The sequence below is a fragment of the Lutzomyia longipalpis genome, chromosome 4 (assembly GCF_024334085.1).
Source record: "Lutzomyia longipalpis isolate SR_M1_2022 chromosome 4, ASM2433408v1".
In the NCBI taxonomy this organism is placed as follows: domain Eukaryota; kingdom Metazoa; phylum Arthropoda; class Insecta; order Diptera; family Psychodidae; genus Lutzomyia; species Lutzomyia longipalpis.
The window spans coordinates 7,135,260-7,152,179 of NC_074710.1; the positions used below are offsets into that span (position 1 = coordinate 7,135,260).

The 16,920-nt window shown below is 34.0% G+C and overlaps 1 protein-coding gene and 1 long non-coding RNA gene across 4 annotated transcripts in view; both read right to left on the bottom strand.

Moving 5' to 3' along the window:
- Positions 1 to 16,920, bottom strand: part of LOC129795951 (calpain-A-like) — a 41,343-nt gene that overhangs the window by 17,435 nt on the left and 6,988 nt on the right. The window lies entirely within an intron of this gene.
- On the bottom strand, positions 12,016 to 13,023 carry LOC129795954 (uncharacterized). Its single transcript, XR_008751167.1, has 3 exons — positions 12,898 to 13,023; positions 12,279 to 12,329; positions 12,016 to 12,209 (listed from the first exon to the last, which is right to left on the bottom strand). It is a non-coding gene; the product is annotated as an uncharacterized LOC129795954 (long non-coding RNA).

A 16,920-nucleotide genomic window follows, 5' to 3' on the forward strand; every position in this document is an offset into this window, starting at 1 on the left:
TCATACTGTGGCGATTGGTTGGCGTCATTATAAAGATACCACCAAGAGAGATAAAGTATTTGAAATATTAGAAAAAATAAAACAATCTTGGAAAGAATTTTGTGTAAAAAAGCACTTTTTTAACGGATTTTCTTTGCGAACTTCCGCTGTAAGATTTAGTTTCGAAGATTGATACATTCCCATCCGTTAAAAGGTCTTCACGTTGTTTATCCCGAGTGCCCCCTACTACTCAATAAATTTTTAAAAAGAACCCAAATGCCACAATATATGTTTTTAAATGAATTTTATGTAATTTTCTTTTTTATTGCAAATGGAAAGAAAAATGAATTTCAGAGCGAAAGTCATTGATGATTGCAAGTACATCCCACTCATTTTGAGCCACATGCACGGCACGCATTGAAGCCACACTATTGAGTGTTTGACGGTGAAAAATGATGCTCAATGGACCCATTTGGCGGGTTTTGTTGCTTCACATTAAGCAATAACTCCCCTTTTATTATTTACAAACGTATCTTCATTCAGTTTTCCTTCCACACCATGACTCTATTAATCAGTCTGAATCGTCTGAATTCTCAACTGATTGACACAAATAGGTTGCGTGTTGATTATTTGCTTTTGGTGGGATTTTCTTTTAAGCTTAAGAGGTTGAAAAATTAAAGAATTTCCTTTCAAGAAAAATCTCTCAATATGAGAAGAATTTTGCATGAGAGATGAAACGTCCCTCAATGCTCTGTGAGTGATTTTATGATAATCTCCTGATGCATCAGCATCAGTGCAACAAGATGAGATTCTAATGAGATGGTAAAATATCATTCTCCTTTGGTTTTTCGTTCAAACGCATGATTTCTCATGCAATCCAAATATGTTCATGCAACACTGTTGCACAATGTTGGTTGGAGTTAGCAGTGCCAGGGGGGAAGTGAAAAGAATATACTTTTTCAGTGCGCACCTAAACGTTTTCGTCCGCACTCAATGGTATTGTGGGGCTCCATATGTGAGGCTTCTTTCGCATTCAATGACTTCCCTTTCAAAATCTATGGGATACACACAATGAAAAAAAAAATAACCATAGCACCTTCTCCAACTCTTATGTGGATGCTCTTCTGCCTTCACAACTCAAGTATTGTTCTTCCTTCGGAGCGGATGAGAACATCGAGGCATTTTACTCCATGACATCTCATTGCGAGCGATGCATTGAAATGGCATAGAAAATTCATGCGTAGACGGTCTTTGAAGGTATTTTCGTGTGATTTCTTCTTTATACTAACTTAGATCAAAGGTTCTGTATATGTGGAGGATTTAATAAGACTTCATTTTGAGTTTCTTCCGAATGGGGATGAAACAAATGGGAGGGATAGAACCATTTTATATACTATTTTCTTTAATATAATTGCGCTATCTTTCATGTTAAATGATTATTAAGGTTCACAACATTAGACCTTTGCTATCTACACATAGTATTACAAAGAAGGGCGAAAGTGCCCAAATCGTTTCGGCCCTTCCTCATTTGAGGGGAAGGTAGATGGCGCATGAGGTCTTTTTAAGGAAATTTGGGGGTAAGCGAAATGCAAGGAGGACCTTCCTCCCATTCACAAGATCATTTGCTTTCGAGCGCTCATGGTGATCACTTGAAGGGTCGCATGAGCTGAGCGTTTTTTCTATATGGACTTTTTTTCTGTATGGACTTTTTTCTGTATGAACTTTTTTTTTTTGTACCTACGATGAGTGGGTTGCAGAAGAGGTGCACAAAAAAGGGCTGAAGGAAGAAAAATGTACACGGAGTTGAGTTCAGATCTTGCAACATTTTTGGTTGAACATTAGTGGGAATGAACAGAAATACATTTTCTTTCCCTTTTGCACAATGAGATCTTCCAAAGTCTCGAAGAGCACAAATTTTGTCTTTTCGAGCAAAATTCTGCCTCAAACACGCTGGCTCACTCAACACAAGCTGATATTGCTACTAATGAATTTAAAATTTGCAATAGAAAACTTTTATTTATATAAAAAAAAAATTTAAAGGCCTTTTCAATCATTTTTTTATTTAACTTTAAATCAAAAATTTTCTTCTACATGCGAGTAAATTAATAATTTTGAAAACTCTGTGGAAATATATGTAAGTTTTGAAAATTGTGCGTTTGTGCGTTTGTGCGGTTGTGCGTTTGTGCGATTGTGCAGTTGTGCGGTTGTGCGGTTGTGCGGTTGTGCGTTTGTGCGATTGTGCGTTTGTGCGATTGTGCGGTTGTGCGTTTGTGCGTTTGTGCGGTTGTGCGTTTGTGCGATTGTGCAGTTGTGCGGTTGTGCGGTTGTGCGTTTGTGCGATTGTGCGATTGTGCGGTTGTGCAAAAGTCCAAAAGGAACCCCAAATTCAACACTTTTCGCGAGTCTATACCAAAATCAGTTTTTCGCGTTTTCTGGCTCTTCTGTACGTTTTAGAGTGAAAAGACGTGAATTTTGGGATTACCCCAAAATTCCTTGGAAAAATGAGAAATTTTTTAAAATTTTTTTTTCCTTCAAATTTTGTCTTCTCAACCAAATGGGTAAAATTCACCATTCAGACATCTTAAGATAACTTAAGAAAAGTTAAGATTTCTTAAGAAAAGTTAAGATTTCTTAAGAAAAGTTAAGAAAACTTAAGAAATCTTAGCTTGTGTTGAGTGAGCCAGCGTGTTTGAGGCAGAATTTTGCTCGAAAAGACAAAATTTGTGCTCTTCGAGACTTTGGAAGATCTCATTGTGCAAAAGGGAAAGAAAATGTATTTCTGTTCATTCCCACTAATGTTCAACCAAAAATGTTGCAAGATCTGAACTCAACTCCGTGTACATTTTTCTTCCTTCAGCCCTTTTTTGTGCACCTCTTCTGCAACCCACTCATCGTAGGTACAAAAAAAAAGTTCATACAGAAAAAAGTCCATACAGAAAAAAAGTCCATATAGAAAAAACGCTCAGCTCATGCGACCCTTCAAGTGATCACCATGAGCGCTCGAAAGCAAATGATCTTGTGAATGGGAGGAAGGTCCTCCTTGCATTTCGCTTACCCCCGAATTTGCACCAGTCCGCGCGCCATCTACGTTCCCCTCAAAAGAGGAAGGTACGGAACTCTTGGATTTTTTCATCCCTTCAGAGATTGTATTACTATATAAAATTATTATACAATGATTAGACATATACATGTATATGCTTTGTTAATGATTTTCTGACAAGAACTGTTCTAAGGACACAAGAAAAGCATAAAAGTAATTAACATTCAAATAAGGGTAGTAAATTCAGTAATTTTCATGTACAGGGTGGCCATTGATTTCAAAGAAAAAAAATTAAATCATCTCTTCAAATTCTTGAAAGGAGATTAGGGATTTTTAGAATTTTATCGGACACAACAAAAAGAAAATCTCGTAAAAGCTCAAAAATCATTCAGGAAAAGCCATTTTCCATTTTCCTAGACTTTCCATTTTCCATTAATAAATTAATAAGATTAGTAAAGTAATAAAATTTAAAAGCCACGCCCTTCTTGTAATTTTATTGTTAGTTAAAATGTATAAAGCATATGCTTCAGTGCTTTGGTTTGCTTTGGAGATAAAATTCATAAAACATTCATAAAATCATCATAATTGATAATTTTTTATCTTGAAAAAAATTAACGTATCGAAACATTTATGATAATTATTTACAAATACATATGTACAATGTATATGCATAATGCATATGTTTTATGTATTTCAAGGTAAATTCTTAATGAGGGTGTAGGTCCTTTTACATTACTTAAAAAAGCATACTTTCCCCAACTGAAACTTTCGGTATCTTCTTCAGTTGAAGCATTGATGCATATACTTCATTTGATGGAAAAATGAGATTAAATAGGCGGGACTTTTGCATTTTATAACATATCTCTCCTAGTTGATCCACAAGAAAAATTGAAATCTTATTCCCATACCAATTGATTTTTCTTGATTAGATTCTGTAGAACTTTGACGAGCTTAAGCTTCTTATGATTTATGACGTCATTGAGCAATTGTCACATGACCTTTAACTTTACCTTAGATATAGAGAATATCAAATTAAAACATCTTTGGGGCACTACAAGAATTTCCTTGCCTTTCGTGTTTATTTTACATAATTTCATGATGAAGGTCTCATAATGAATAAACTCCTTTTTCTTCGAAATAAAAATGTAATTAATGGAAATTTTTCATAGAGTAAAGTCCAAGAAGAAATTCCCTGATTAAAATATAGCATGTGAAACAATAAGAACCATCAAGCGAGATACCTCGTACACATGCTAAAAAGCCCGCGTGGGAATTTGGAGACACATCATCTCTTATACGAGACAATCTCTTGCGCAATAAAAATGGAATAATTTTCATTTTTAGCCATGATAATTGCAAACACTCGAGCAAAGTGCTGTTTTCCCGCACATGATTGTGATCTGCATAATTGATCAAGACACACATCAAAACATTTAAATAAATGTTTGCATTTTTTATGTTTTAACGAAGAAAAGAGGAAGAAAAAAAAGTTCTTTCGTGATTTTTGTGAAGCGCGATGAGAAACAAGTGTTACATTAGAGAGGATTCCCTCAGACTAGTTTCTTTAGTTTTTTTTTATTCTGAATTCCCTCCTCAAGTTCATTTTGTTCTTTTGAGCACACGAAAGACACTGAAGAGACACGAGAAATTCATGAACACAATCGTTGTTATATAAGATAGGAATCTCTCTTTGGATGGTGTTCTTTCTAATTATCCAACATGAAAATTCTACGAAGAGACAGTCGTTTTTCCTGCAATTTAATCCATATCTCTTTATTTTCTGTGTTGTATATAGCTTATGGCTAAACATTACCTCTCACTCTCCATCATCATCAAAGTGTTTTCACACCATTTCATTTCTTTTTGTTAATCATCAACATCTTCGTTGGTTGACTAATCGTAGCGATTTATTTTGACTGTATGCCGCGTTTGTCGATGATCTCAATCAGATTACCACACACCAGGGTTAAAAGCCATCAATGTACTTTTTTTTCTCCTTATTAATTGCCTTCATCACGCAAAGGAAATGTGTTAAAAAAATCAATTTGTATGTGAAGAATTTTTCCCATCATCACCATCACACAACACAGGAAGAATCAATAATCTGGCCCAAAAATCAATCATTCCTCTCCTCTTATAATATTCAAATTACAAACACACATAGCAGAGCTATAAAAATTTAAAGCGCGTGTTTTGCTTAGCAAACATTTATCATTTAAATTTTTGCGCCAAAAAGAAATTACATATTATATGTATCTAAATAATGCAAAAAAAAACAACCATAAGAGAGAGAGAATATTTCGTTGCGCTCCAGCGATAGAGAAGCTCATCTCCATGGCGGAAGAGAAGCAGTTAATTGCTCGAAAACCAACAATATTATTGTGCTCGATAAATTTTACGCACATTCACTTTATGATGAGAAAGGGCACATCGTGAACTCGCGGGATATACCATGCTGATTCAATTAGAAAGAGATTTGTCTGTGAGATTAATTTTTGACGCTTCTTGCGCTTTCTTTACCATTCGTATTTCGTAGCATACCTACATGTTAATGCTAAATACTTTATAATGTCACGCATTCACTACACGGGGAAATTTTTGCATTTTAATTAATATTCATTCTAATTTTGAAAATAACGCAATTTGATGAAAATTTCACAAAGAGACGTTAAAAGTTTTTTTTTCTTTCAATTTTCAGATATTATTCTTTTTTATTGGACTCAAAAGTAACCCAAAAATTGAACAAAATTTGTCCAATATTTGATCATTTTTTTAAACAAGATATTAAAAAAATGGAACGCTTAAAAATTGATCCAAGTTTGATCAAAAGGCGAAAAGATTTTTTCTTAGCGGTATTACGGCAATCTTTTTATTTTTAAGGCGAAAATTGCGCAAAAATTGATCAATACTTTCCCAATTAAATCAAATTTAGCTGAAAATAAGAAGTTTGAGATGAAATTGAGAGAGGTTTGATCAATATTTAGAGAAATATTTAATGGATTAATCTGTAATCCTTATGGTCTATCTGTCTTTAGTTTCAGCATGTTTGTTTCTTATTTGTTGTAAATCAAAAAGGAAATTCTAACCTCAATTTAGCAGTTTCTTTTTCATCTCAATTTTCCACTTTATACCGACTTTTATCGATGTTTTTCACCTTTAAATTAATTTTGTTTTCTTTTCTAAATTTTTCTAACTTACAATTCAACATGGAGAACAAAGCTTTTTCTAATTTTCTCCATCTTTTTTCTTATCAATTTCAAGGCGTCTACATGAAGTTTACCACAATACATAGCTCTAAATTCGAATTCCAACCGTCTCTAACAAACTCATTTATCAGTCACATCATGAAATGAAGGTAAAAGCTCAGAGATATAATAAATTTATTATTATTGGTGTATTGAGAACTTTTCAAGGTGAGTTTCTGAACAGTTTTTGAGATAAGAAGACACTAAAATTCTCTATTGACTTCAAATTGGCATTTATTGGTGTTTATTTACAATCATATAAACCCAATCCTCGTGCATATAAACACATTTCCATCCATTCTTGGTTACTTTTTGCAAAATCGCATGGAATGTTACATCGTGACATTTTCCAATAGGGGATTGCACACACGGTCACAATATATATGGGGAATGAGGTATACACACCCCATAAAATTCCCCATTAAAAAAGACTTTTATTCTGTTTGGTCAAAGATGTTGCAAAAGCTTGGAAGTTGGATTTCATGAAAAATTCTCTCGCGCGCATTTTTCTTTTCAGCATACATATAGAGGCAAACATATGTAGATAACTACCATATATATGTATATAAAATAAGATACCCAAGCAAAGTGCTAAGTGGCCGATCTTATAAATGCCTATTTTGAAAAGTAATTTACCTGTGTGCGATAACGGTGTTTCCACGAGGTGTCTCACCGCGGAGATTCTTTACCAAAAGCCACGCTGTGAGCCCCGTTTTCAATAATATTATTTTCTTCTCTTTCACGTTGTTCTGTGTGAAATTGAAATTATTCAACATTTTGTACCAATCAATGAGGCAAATCTCCCCAACAACAGCTCCCAAAGTTTATATTTTCCTCCCAGCATAAACTCTCAGGTGAGTTTCAAAGGCAAAAAAGAAACGATTGAGAATTTTTAATATCCCCCCAACTCCCATCTTTTATTCTACAAACGTTTTCAGAAAATCAACTTGCTTTTCTTTTCCTATTTTATTCATTACATATGGAATAAAATTGTTGAGAGATATTCTATCAGTTAGTTTTGCCCTTATACATAAAGGTATATAAAAACTTCATTGCACCCGCAATCTCTCACTCGCACCTAAAGTCTTTCGTGCTAGGCAATCGTATTTAGTGCCAAAAATAAAATGAAAAGTGAGGTATACTTTTCATTTGCACACCCACAATCTGATTTTCAAACGGGAATTGTACCTTTTAGCTGTGATTCTTTCGATTTTTACTTAATATCTTCAGGTGAAGTAAATTCTACAACTCTCCCTGAGAAGTGTTTCAGAGGCATTTTCTTTAAGTTTTCTTGCAAATTCCGTGAAGAGTAGAAAAAAAAGAAGGATTCTTGGATAAAAATAAAAAAAGAAGACTTCCAGCTAGAAATAATCAAATTCTAAACCAAACATTTGACCAAAAGGAGTCTATTCATTTTTGTTTACCCTCAAAATTACGTAAAAGACTTTAAAAATCTCTCTCAAACATTGAAATACTTCTTTGTCGAAAGACTTTCATGTTAAAAGCCCTGAACCATTGTCCATTTCAATAAGTTTTCTGATCTCAGGTGGAGTTCACGTGTTTGTGCTCATTGTAATTACTAAATGGTCCGAAGAAAATAACAGACAATTGAGAGAATTTCAACTGTCCCATAGCACCTCCTTTGGGTTTGTTTGGGCTTTTTTTCTTTCTTTCTTGTTGTGCCAACATAAATCTCCATGAGTGTGAACATTCGACAGGAAATATGATATTTATGAGCTTCCGTAAATGTGATATTGGTATTAAAATCGCGCGCTCTCACAATTCAATGTGAATAAACTCAACACAGCACGGGGTGAATAATTCGTGAGGTTGTAAATGTTCTTTTTTTTTTGTAAAGAAATGAGGTGTGATGGAGAAGAAATTCTCCGAGAATTCCTAAATGGATTATTTTCTTTCCCTTTAGAGGAAGTCTCAATAATATTTTGTGATTTAAATTTAAGCCCTTCTGTGGGTGTTACAGAAAGGGAGTCCTAAAGCTATTTAGCCCAAATGTCTTTCTGACATTTATCTGATTATTTAACTTGAAATTTCAAAGGGAGAGAGCATTAGGAAATATTTTGAAGGAGATAAAGAGAGAAAATCGAAGGAAAAAAGGGATATTCTGCTTGACTCTGACGCGATTCGAACCTTCTCTACTCGCTAATAGCTCAAGATGTGCTTCTAGAACCTCTCGGCTATCTGCCTTAAATTTTTCAAAGTTAAGATATTTCTTTCTTAATTTAACCAACTTGTTAGCCCCCTTTCTGCACGACATTGCTCACTACGAAAAAAGAGAAAAGTATCATGTGCAAGAGTAAACCGTCCAAGAGGTGACAGTGTAGCCGAATTGATGTAATATGCTTCTAATTTCCCAGGTAAAAACATAAAATCCCGTGTTGAAATTCACAAATTCAACAGTTATTGTTCACCATGAGCGACTGATGTGTGCGATGCAACAGTGAAAAGGAGGTGATTCACTCTTGTTAACTCGATGTTTGGCCAGATAAGGAATATTTATAATTTTTGTTGTTGTTGTTAGTCTTCAAACCTCTTTTCTGTGCAAAATTATTCCATCTCACGTGAGTGAAGAATTCTCCATGGTTCTATTTTTTTCTTTTCTTCTTCGTTGTTTTTTTTTTTTGGACTTCCATGTGAATGTATTTGGCATTTTGTGCTAATGAGGTTTGAAAAGCATGTTGATGTGCAAGAACAATTAACTTCTTAGCGCAATGCTGTGTGTGCATCCATTTGGGGCAAGCTTGAAGTGAAGAAGAATGGGCATAGATTGGTGCACAGAGAATGAGGTGTTTACTAGGTGCGTAACTGTTTTTACCTTCAACTTCTTCATCTTTTCTTGGCAGAAGTTGAGAGAATTCCTACTGATTTCTTTTATTTTTTTCTCTCTATTTTAATTGTTCCCTATATATTGGTGGTGCACTTCATTCTTCGTCTGCTCACCTTCTTTTCTTCTTTTTTTTTCAACTTGTTCTTCTGTCTCATTGAGTCAATAGGACAGACACTACGTGAAGAACTTTTCCCATGACACGGAAAAGTTTATGATAAAACTACGAAGAATTTAAAGAGATTTGTACATGACACATTTCCCGGGAGGAAATTCTGTTCTATTTTCCACCCTCACCCATCAAGTCCCGCAACAACCAGACATTTTCATTCCCTATCGGCAAACTTCTCTATGTCGGCGCATTACTATTTTAACTTTGATTCAATTGAACACCGCGCGCACCGGGACTATGTACAAGAGAATACGGAGGTGCTCTACAAAGAAACAAAAAAAACGAACCATCAAAGAAATGTTAATGACTGCGGGAAGAAGGCAAATAGAGATTATTGACAAAAATCACCTTTATTCTCAATACATGCGGAATGCACAAAAGGAACATTTTGTCTTATCTCCTCGCTCAATACTTCGTGAAGCATTTAAGACAGAAGAATTCCCCAAGAAATATCATTCCCCTCATGTTTGTCTACATACATACAAAGTTTAGTTACTTTTTTTTAGAATTTTTGTAACTCTAAGGTCAATTCTAATAAAAAGAATAAAAATCTTTTCTTTTCGTTTTTAACAATTTAAAAGTTATTGTAAGATTTTGACAGTTGATGTGTTTAAATCTTTCTATTGTCGTTCTAAAAAAAAATGTTGTTCCAGAAAATAGTCAGAAAGATTTTTAAAGAGCCCTGGAAAATAATTTTTCTTCAAAAATTTAATTAAAGATACAAAAATAAAGTGTCAGAATCTTTAAGATTTCTTCCAGAATACCAAAAATCTTATATTTGACAAACTGTAAGAAAATAAAAGAAAAGATTTATATCACAATCTACCCCTCTACTTAGATTTACAATGTGAAAAAACATATAAAAACGCTTTAAAAGAGTTTATTCATCGGGAAGAGAAAAACTTCATCATACGTAGAACAATTTTAACCCACATTAGCTTTTAGATGATTGAAAAAGAAAAGACACCGCATCGGTTAAAAAAAATGTAAAACGGTGACGTAATTTGTTGCATTTTTGGCCAATCTTAGCCGGTTTTCTTCCATGTGATCTCAATCAAAAATAGAGTTTCTTGATAATTTCCTTTTCTTTTTTGATTCCATAAAAACTAATGTGAATCAAAATTTGTCTACCAATGGGAAAGTTTTTCATATACCGATGAATAAACTCCTTTAAAATCAATTCTCTTGGACAAGGCTATCTTCATATGAGAAAGAAATACTGATTTCTCATTTTTAACGAATAAAATAGGGCTATGTAGATAAAAAGATATAAAAATTTCTCTAAATTATTTAATTCTTCATAGGAAAGAACTTTTCACTGTGAATTTGAGCTAATTTCTTAACCAAATTTTTGAGTCAGATTTTCCTGAAAATTTTAACAATTTTACGTCCATCCATAGTTACTTCACCTTGCTATGTGCCCAAGCACTTCTCGTTAATTGTTTCCCCCCCACAAATATATTCTTATGCACACTACACTACATATCTCTATAATCCACTTTGCTTCCCATCGTGCCTTCGGTGACACTCAAACATATCGAATATTTTCTCCTCCCGCAGACAAATCGCAATTGATTTGTGAAGTCTTTAGCAGCCGAGAAGAAGTATAAAATTCATGGCATTCATGTGAACATTGTTGACCATCTATGAGCGTGCTGATTGTGTGTCGCTCCTTTTTTCCCTAATTAATTGCAATTGGCGACTGGGTGGAATTCTTGAAATATTTGGGATTGTCTTGGCAACATTGCTAAAGGAAACCATCGAAGATATAGCTTTGTTAGTTAAATATTGAGTTTAGTCATAAAATTGCCACGCGAATCACGGAATTTTTCATAAGAAAAATAAATACTTTTAGTATTTTGAGAATATAATAAAATAAAGGAGTCTATTCACCTTTATTCGTGTCATATAAATGCTTTAAATAGTAAAATATTCTTTAAGAAGGAAATTCATGAAAAATAATTGAGCTATCTGGTATGGTGATGTGTCTACATTTCACACAACAAAAGACCTTTCCCAATTTGAATGGGATAAAATAATCTATACCCATCCACTTTAGATCAGCTGCGCGCACAAGACATGGTCATGAAGTGATTTATACCTTCTCGCTCGCCCTGTGGGGAATGCATCTGGCTGGTGTGTGCACAAGAGTTATAGGCGAATTGATTTGTACACATGGCTTTTATGTTGCATTGGAAAATATTCTTATGGTGTGATCACACAAGTGCCCCACTGAATGATGCGTGCGACGTGCCATTCAACTATTACCGTAATATTTAATATTCCCATCTGTTTGGCTCTTCCTTCTACAACACACTCTTTTCCACCTTGTCACACCTTTTGCCGTATACGTACACTTATTTCCACCTTTTTGGTGTGTGGTGGATGCTAAAGAGGAGGAACAGTGCTGCAGATCGCGATCGCGGTGGCATTATGCAAGAGAGAACCTGTTGTGAAGGGCATGTTGCTCATAAGATGTACATACATATACACATATATGGGATATTTATGGGGAATCCGTTAGAGACGTTCTATGGAAAAGCATAAGTTTATGAAGGATTCTTCACAGGTATGCGCAAAATATTGGAATAATTTCCACAAAAGAGAAGGATCAATTAAACCAATTAGTATTAATTTAATAATTCCTTACGTGCTGTGAGGTACCTAATAATTAAAATTAAATTTAAAGTCAGCAGAATAATTTTCAAAAAGACTTTTTATTGCCCATTGAAAAAGATTTTTTTCTCAATTGAATTACTTTTTATTTATTTATTTTTTATAAGTAAGACAAATTGAAATAAATTGCAATAATTCATCCTCCTTCATCACGCTGTGGTCGGGCTGATTGGTTGGCAAAATATTTCATTTACTCTGAAATTTATTTTTTACCTCCACCAGTTACACCTTGAGCAACTGCAGTAACTGTTGAAACTATAAATAGAAAAATACAATGACTAAGACAATTCAATACCAAAATATTAAAGAAAAGGGCAATCATACCATAGCCGGAAAGACCATCAATTGGAACAGCTGATGCTTGAGGGAATGATCCTAAAATTTGAAGAAAAAACAATTATTTGAAGAACTATTTTATATAACGAACGTTTTTTAGAAAATGTAAGGAAACTTGGAAAAGCAGCCAGAAAAACTAAGCACCACTTTTTCTTTTTAGGAAAGGAGTTTATTCATTTTGAGGTTCTCGTGACATTATTTGATATTCGATACTCAAGAAAAAACATTTAGACTTAAATTTGAATTGAGAAAAAATAAGAGCTTCAAATTGAATAAATTCCTTGAGCCTGGGGTTGTATTGTTAAGAATTTATATATAGAGGTAAAGCAATTTTTACATTAATCACAAGTTAAAAGAAACTGATTAAGATTATTAAAATTCAGACGAGCTACTTGAGACACATTGGGTTGTATTCAGCGACTAAGAGATACCTGAAATCATTGAAATTTCAGAAGAAATTCGTGAAATTTCAAGGATTTCTTGGTCGCTGATTACGACCTTTTCTTTTTAATTTTCAAGCTCCTTTCGAATTTAATTTAATTTAAATTTAAATTATTTAGAATAGAATTTTACAAATTAAAACACCAAAGAATAAAATATTTCTTACCAAACATCTGAAGCACAACAGCAGCTCCAAGAGCAAGAAGGGTAAACAGCAAAGCTCTATTCATTTTTTCTTCCACGATAAATTCCTTTGTCAAATCACTTGGAAATTTCCACAAAAATTGATGGCAATTTCCCATTGCTTTCCATATTTATAGAAGCCTTGGGGGAGACATAATTTACAACTAAAACGTGATTCGTGTGGCAAAATTAATGATTTAGTGCAATGCACACCAAACAACAGAAACTTTTAATAATATTTTGTTGATATGCATGCGGTCATTTCGGGAAGGCATTATTCATGGAAAAACTACATTAGGTATTAAAAAAAAACTTTGTTACGCTGTTTTAAGACAAAATATTCTTCAAAGAGTCCGTAACCTACATTTCTGTTGTTAAAGCATTCAGACATTTAATTTTTTTAGCATGCAATCTTCAAGAATCAAATCTTATGAAAGTAATTTTCAGTTAGAGAAGTTTCAAAAAAAAAACTCAGCTAATCTTCATCACACGATCGAATGCAAAAAACCGTATGATCCTCCGCATAAATATGTATAGTGATTGAATTGAAAGAGACAAAGAAGTGCCAAAGAAGGAGAGATAAAGGTAAATTTGCTCACGGAAAAGGAGATTATCGTGGTTATAATTTCCCGTATTTTGCACAATTTTACCTCTGAAAAGTATATACAATTTGAGCATTTCGCCGTGCAAAGTGCCGGCAACGTTGTGGTGGTGGATGGAAGAGGGCGAGGAGTGATAATTGAACCACCAACAAAATAAATGCACAATAAAGATGATCATTTGAGAACATGAACACTTGGAAAATTGATGCCTTCTGGTTGAAATGTGCGAGAAAATGCAGTGTGGTAGTTTCTCCTGTACAGCACAAAATTGCATCTCCACCATGGCCTTTTCTCCTCTTTTGCAACAAATTTTTCATCATATCTTGCCTATTCCTAATTGGCCACACAAGAAAGTTGCCGTGTGTGGCAGATTATGTGAGGGAAATTGTTGCAAGTTTTTCGCATCACTTTTCACATTTTGTTCGGGTTTGAAATGAAAGAAAATGAGTTTAAAAGATTTTTTTTTAACTTCAATAGCTCACAATTTAATGACAATTTAATCACAGGATGTGAGAGTGGCTCTATATATTAAATATTAAGTCCGCCACAATGTCAATTAATATGCATCTAGAGCTAACAAATTATGTGATGATCATCATCCATGGGAAAATGAGGCGATCGAACGGCAATATCGCGGGGTTTTTGTGATCTAAATTGGCGATAAGCACCGCCAGCCAATTTGTTTGATTCACTCGCTTTTCCATCTTCCACACCCAAGCGTGGAGATGTCATATTAAATTGAAATGCGAAAGCTCCTCGCCATGGTGCACACCACCATCATCTTGTGAGCATTCTCTCACCATTTGTGAGGTTCAAAAGGTTTTGAGTGTGACATTTCTTGCACGATGTTACCAATTTATACACATTCTTTCTCCACCTCACCTCACTCTGGTGGACTTGTGCGCCCCAATTTGGTGCACACACAACACCACATCGTTGTAGTCTATATAAGACTTTTCTCTTCTAGAGCTAGATTATCCCACTAAATACCGCTGCTGGTGGAGCGCGATCTCAAGCAAGGTATTACCTACAATACAAAACGTGTGCCTCTAAATGGCGTGTTGTGGAGCAATTTCATGTCTAAACCACTTGGCTTTTCTGCACACAACCACTGGGCGAAAGAGCAAAAGGAAAAATGCCCTCCTATATGTACGATAAATATTGCTAAAGAGATTCACTTGCTATAAAATACAAGAGAAATAATAATCCATATCTAACATTGTGACTACAATGACTTCACTCTCAACTACTGCAAGTGATCACAACACGCAGCATCGAAAGGAAAATTCCTTTTAATGATTCAACATGTAGGTACTACTGGGTCCATGCTCCAAAGATCACTGCATTGAATCTTTAATATTATTTCTTTTTTTTTGTTTATTCTTTTGTACCTGTTAATGCCCCAGAAAAGAATCATTTGAAAAAGAGTCTTATTCATCATACATGGAGTTAATCTCTAAGTTGTTAACCGATTTTAGTTTTTTAATTATTGTAAATCATTGTTGAAGATTAAAGGAAAATATGGTAATTTTCCGGAAAAGTGCTGGGAAATATACGAATTTCCTGATTAAATTAAAATCAATATTAATTTTTTTTACTGAATTCAAAGCCGTTAAATTGAGCATCGTTCCACACTCTGTGATTAGTTTCATTTTTTTGTAATTTGTGATAAAGTTTTTCCGTTTATTTTAACTGCCTGATGAAGAGGGAATAAAATCTTCGAAACGACATGTGTAGGATTGTTTAACCCTTTCAGGACCGCGATCAATCTAGCGAACTGATTGAACTAAAAATAGTTTTTGTGCATCCCTTTGAGCTCAAATAAGACATTGGTCTTGAGAAGGGGATGAATACAAAATTCACCTAAAAAAAACTGCTACAATCAATTAATCACAATATTGTAATAAACAAATGTTGGCGATAAAAAAATCCTTTACTTTTCATTGTCCGTATACTTTTCCATCATTTTCTGCATTTCAAATAAATAAATTTTCTTTATACATATCACATTTTTTTTATTTCTTTTACAACTCATAGAATCGTAAATGAAGAAAGCTTTATCACATTTTCTTTCGAAATATTCTTCGATCTTGACGTTTCCAGGATAATCTAAAAATATATATTTTAAAGACAAAACTGATGCATTATTTAATTCCATAAAATATCTGCAATGGGTTTCCGAACGACTTCAGCATAAAGTTGAATTTTTAAAAATTCCTTTTTATCCTTGCTATTTGAAAAGACAGTACCTATCAACGCGATTGAATCATGCCTGGAGGCAAATCCCTTACGCCATTTAATAATAAATCTTTTTTATAATAAGTCTTTTCCTTAAAGAGAAAGAAAAGTTTTGAAAAAATTATGATTTTTGAAAGAATAGGTAAAATCTTACCTTAATGAATGGACAGGACATCCCTCAACAACGTTTGTTTGAAAATTAATACATATATTCGGCTTGTACAATAAGGGGCAATAAGTTAAAAGTGCAAGGGTTCGGAAAATGGACTGAAAATGCATTTTCCCGTTGAGTTAGAAAATAATCGTCTGAGACAAAGTTTTAGACCAGAAAATTTTCTATAAGATAGTTGTCACGGGAAAACTGAAATATTTTCAGGGAAATCAAGAAAATGTTTTTCTCAAAAAAAAAAACTTTTAGCCCCAGGTTCCCCTACTTGGGAAGCGCAATAGTTGTTCTAATGAATAAATTGGCTTTTAGAATTTTTTTTGCGTTTATTAAAAATACAATTAAATTCATAAACTTCATAAATCTCCTCTGAAATTCTGGAATACAAACATCGTGTTCTTTCCCTTGAAGATTTTTCCTGTTTAGAATTCTTAATCTCCCTCATAGTGGATCATGTCAAGAAGACCAAATATTTTAAATCCTCTTCACATAAGATTACTTAACTGCACAGTTAGTTTAATATGCCCAAATATGTACATGTGGTACCTGTATAGTGCGTATGCTTCTCAATTAAGCCACCTCAATGGCCATTTAGGAAGAACAAAATGCTTGTTTGTCTTCCCATCTGCACAATTTGCGAAAAATAGTCGCGCGGCTGTTTGATTTTAAAAAGAAAAGAACGCGAAAATTGTTTTTAACTTTCATCCTATTTAATAATAAATAGCAAAACGTATATATATGGTGGCATAGTACCTATTTATGTTCTTTGGGTGGAGATGAAGAAGCCATTCTGGTGGAGCATTAAACCGGTTCTCTCAACTCTTCCGCGCCGTGAATCTTTACCTATCTATGGCCATTTTCTCAACTAGAGAAGTTGGAACAACAACCAACATCATTAAATTTAATATTAGCCTCCCAACTTGTGTCTATATGACTGACTTGTGCGAGAGATCACGTCCTATAATGACGTTTTCTCCTCACTGTGCATAATTAATCTGCG